This window comes from Empidonax traillii, unplaced genomic scaffold, assembly GCF_003031625.1.
Source record: "Empidonax traillii isolate 1590-97213 ecotype Southwest subspecies unplaced genomic scaffold, ASM303162v1 scaffold1694:size78175, whole genome shotgun sequence".
Classification (NCBI taxonomy): domain Eukaryota; kingdom Metazoa; phylum Chordata; class Aves; order Passeriformes; family Tyrannidae; genus Empidonax; species Empidonax traillii.
The window spans coordinates 8,288-12,513 of NW_020956887.1; the positions used below are offsets into that span (position 1 = coordinate 8,288).

The 4,226-nt window shown below is 60.9% G+C and overlaps 1 protein-coding gene across 2 annotated transcripts in view; it reads left to right on the top strand.

Moving 5' to 3' along the window:
- The first annotated feature begins 908 nt into the window (after window positions 1-908).
- Window positions 909-4,226, top strand: part of SMARCC1 (SWI/SNF related, matrix associated, actin dependent regulator of chromatin subfamily c member 1) — a 57,539-nt gene continuing 54,221 nt past the window's right edge. The window contains exon 1 of one of the 2 annotated variants that reach the window (XM_027908398.1): window positions 909-1,039. The gene's annotated coding sequence lies outside the window, so the exon portion shown is untranslated. The remainder of the gene's footprint in view (window positions 1,040-4,226) is intronic. The other variant, XM_027908396.1, reaches the window with a different exon arrangement.

The window sequence follows — 4,226 nt, forward strand, 5'->3', positions numbered from 1 at the left end:
GTGCCGACCCCGATCCCAGTGCCGACCCCGATCCCAGTGCCGACCCCGATCCCAGTGCCGAGCGGCAGAAGAGCTGCCGGAGCAGATGCTGCAGCCCCGGGGGCTCCGGCCTGGGAGCTGCCCAGAGCAGCTGTGGCTGCCCCATCCCTGGAAGTGTCCAAGGCCAGGCTGGAGCAACCCGGGCTAGTGGAAGGGCACTCACAGCCTTTTTTGCTGTTTCACGGAGCATCCCGGGAGTGGTCCCCGGGCGGTCCCTGTCCTTGTGTGTGTCCCCCGGCAGTCCCTGTTCCTATGTGTGTCCCCGGGCGGTCCCTGTCCGTGTGTCTGTCCCTGTGTCTGTCCCCGCTCCCGCCCGCCCTGCCCCTTCAGCCGGGACCGCTCGGAGGGGACCTGGGGGGCACCCGCGGGGTCTCCCGAGCGCGCGCGCAGGGGCCGCGGGGGTGGGCGGGGCCTGAGGGCGGAGCCGCGGGGCGGGGCGGGGCGCACGGGAGCGGCGCGTGCCCGCTCGCATTCCCAGTCGCATTCCCAGTCGCATTCCCAGTCGTATTCCCAATCACGTTCGCCAGCGCGTTCCTGGTTGCGTTCTCAATCGCGTTCCCAGTCGTGTTCCTGAGCACAATCCCAGGCGCGTTCCCAATGCCGTTCCCCAATCACATTCCTGATCCCATTCCCGAGCAAGCATGTTCCTGATCACATTCCCGATGGCATTTCCCATCCCATTCCCGATCCCGTTCCCGCTCCCCCATTCCCACTCCCGCTCCCGCTCCCGTTCCGTGCGCGCCCCCGCGGGTGGGCGGGGCTGGGCGGTGCGCGGCGCATGCGCGGCGCGGGGCGCGCGGGGACAATGGCGGCGGCGGCGCTGGCGGCGGGCGGAGGCCCCGGGAGCGGCCCCGCGGCGGCCCCGGCGGGCGGGCCCGGCCCCGCGCTCGCAGCCGCCCGCCGCAAGGACGGCGGGCCCGCCGGCAAGTTCTGGGAGAGCCCCGACACCGTGTCCCAGCTCGACTCGGTCCGCGTGTGGCTGGGCAAGCACTACAAGAAGGTGCGGCCCGGCGGGGGCGGCGGGGACCGGGCGGGACGGGACGGGACGGGGGGCTCGGCGCTGCGATGGATGTGAGGCCGTGTCGGAGGCAGCCCCGGGCCATTCCCCGCGGCCGTGTTTGTGTCCCCCGGTACCCCCGGGCCGCCCCCGGTGCCTGCTGCCCGGGGCCGTGACTCTCCTACGCGGGCAGGTCCCGGCCCCGCTCGGTTTCGCTGCGGCCGCGCCCGGGAGGTGTCGGGGAGCTGGAAAAAGGGAAGAGAAAGCAAACCGAGGGGCCGTTCTCGCCGCTCGCAGCCGCGCCGGAGCCCCGCGTGTGGCGCCGGGCTCGCTGTGCGGGAGCGGCACCGGCACCGCTCGCTCCGCACCCCTCGGGCTCCTCCTCCTCCTCCCTCGCGCACTTGGTGCGCTGTTCCTTCGCTTTCTTCAAGTGTTTGTTGTGGGTTTTTTCCCCGTGTGGTGATTTTGTAACTTCATTTGAACCCCTGAGCCTTGGAAACCCACCCGACGCAACTTCCCGGCGTGTTTGCACCGCGATGTAACGATCGCAGGGGAGCCTTGGCTGGATCTGAGGGGATGCTGGGCGGCCTCGAGGTGCCTTAATCTCGGGATTTACCCGGTTTCGGGGCCGTCCCGCCGCTCCTCGGCGGGTCCGGTGTCAGCGGCTGAGCTTTGCCGTGGCTGTGGGTTGGGTTCTTTGTGTGCCCTGAGCTGGAATCCGAGCCGGGAATGTGAACTGGGCTGGAAGCAGCGCAGGCTCAGGTGTGTTTTTCCGGTCCTTCCAGCTCCTTCCAGCAGCCGCAGACGGTCGGAGCTGCAGCTTGAACCGGCAGCTCGAGCTCTTTGTGTGGAGAAGGAACCGGAACAGGAGATTTCGGGAGTTTGGCTCTGGTTTGGAGCTGCTTTGCTGCTGTTCCAGACTGTGCAGGAGCAGCGTCGTTGTGTGTGATTCCCGGGACTGAACACCCCCGGGAGCACAGCAGAGCTTGGGAACAGCCTCAGACCTGCCCTGAGGGGGACCCAGCACCTCCCTGACCCCTGAGCTGTGCTGGCTGCGGCCCCAAAGCACCCCCGGGCTGTTCCTGCGTCCTGGAGGGCAGGTTGGGTGTGGGGCAGGAGTGCAGCTTCCCTTCGGTGTGCCAGGGAAAGCTCCTCCATGAAAACCGGTTATAAAGTTTAGATCCTCATTTCTGTCGACCCTGGGAGGTGGTCAGAGTTGGGCTAAGGAGAAATCCTTACAAGGCAAGCGGATTTCAGGGTTTTGGTGTGAAAATCCTTTTTAAAAATGGAACGTCATTTTAGTTGTGGGAAACAAGGCAGCTCATGCTGCCAGGTTTAGCCTTAATGCTCCGGAGGGAAGCGTTGATTCCTCTCTGGGTGTGCAGTGAGAGCACTCTGGGTCATCTCGTGTCTGTTTTCATCCTGCTGTGGGTGCGTGGCTTTCCCAGGGAGGGACACGATGATTATAAGTGACTTTTGTCCAGTTTATTCTCCTAAAAACGGGTGCTTGGGCACCTCTGTGCTGAAGCCATCAGTGGGAGTTGGTGTGTCCAGCTCTGGGAGCTCCAGGGACACAGGGGACCGGTTGGAGAGAATTCCAAGAGCAGCACCAAGCTTGGTCAAGGATTCAGAAGGACAATGGGCAAGGAGAGAGTTGGGGAATTGCAATTACACACCTTCTTGTTCTTGTCTCTAGATTAAATGAGTCATTAATATTGGAGACATCTTTGTGTCTCTAGGAAGTAACCAATATTGGAGGGTTCTTTGTGTCTCTAGAGTACAATTAAGAAAGAGGTTTTAGCAGTAGTGTGGAAGACCCCAGTTAATGAGGAATTCATAGTTCTGAAGTAAACTGGGCAATTGCTGTTTATTGTATTATTGCTCGTTTATCTCTGATATTGTGTGTTGTTTCAGTAGTTCTGTTCTCATCAGGCCACAGATCTCTCCTATTAGAATGGGTTGTCACCAAGCAGAGTTACTCCTTGCATTTCCAACATCTTTGTAGGGTGTTTTGGGAGGTGGTGAGGGGTCAGACACTGCCCTGGGCCTCCAGCTGTGCTCCCGGGGCCGTGCTCGTGTCCAGGCCTGTGCACCGACCCGTGGGAGCTTTGGCTGCTCAGTGCCCTGGGAATCCCTGCCCCTCTGACACAGGGGCATTTTTGGGAGGCGGGGAGGAGGGTGTTTGGGTTTTTAAGGAGCGAGTGGAACGCTGTGTTTGGGCTGAGTTAGAGGGAACAAGGTGTGGGCTCCATACAGATCCAGGTGCCGTCTCTCGGAGCTCTGGATGGCGTGGGAGGATGTGGCACCCCCTGGCACTGGCACAGGGGGTTCTTTCCATGTTCACGGAGCTCCTGCTGCTGGGAGGGGTTGGGCTGATGCCCCTGGAGTGTGTCTAGTGGGATCCCCTCCCTCCCATTTATTAATAACCCTCAGCCAGGGGGACGAGCTGGTTCCTGGCAGCTGTTGGGAAGTGGCAGCTGTTCCATCTGGGATGTCTGGTTGGAGCCCACCTGCCTGTTCCCCCTGCCAGGGGCTGAATTGAGGGGATTTGTAGTTCCCTGGGCCTGGCTCTGCTGTCCTTGGCAAGTGTTTCCTCGGTGCCTGACCCTGGTTTGATCCAAGGGAGGGTTTTCTGTCTCTGCAGCTCTTTTTTGTCTCACCTTTGGAAAGGGAGCGAGGGTTATAAACCCAAATCAAAGCGTTTTCACGTGTGTTTTCCTTTCACTGGTGTTTGGTGCTCTGAGCTGAACTGCTCTTTGTTTGGGGGAAGGAAGGGATTTGGTGCATCAGGGCCGAGCCCGGAGCACTGGGTGGTTATTTGAGGTCAGTGACCACATCAGAGCTGGCTGAGGGATCTGTCCCTGCCTCGGTGACAAAGCTTTCCAGGGCAGCTGCATGGCAGGCCTGGCTGGAGAAGGGATTTCCTCTGCTTATGGGTATGGGGGGATTTGGGGCTTTCTGATTGTCGTGGAAGTTTTGGAAAACCCTTTGCTGTGCCAGTGGGGCTTTGGCATCTCACAAAAATGGAACAGGGCATCGTTCTGTCCTCTGGAATTCACTGCTTAGAAACCTTGAGTTGCTGCAGAATCATTTTCTGCTTCTGTGCAGGTGACTGGAAAACCTGGAGATCTGTTGGGACTTGGGTCCTCTGTGACCCCTTGAACCCCCTGGGCAAAGATCAGGGACCATC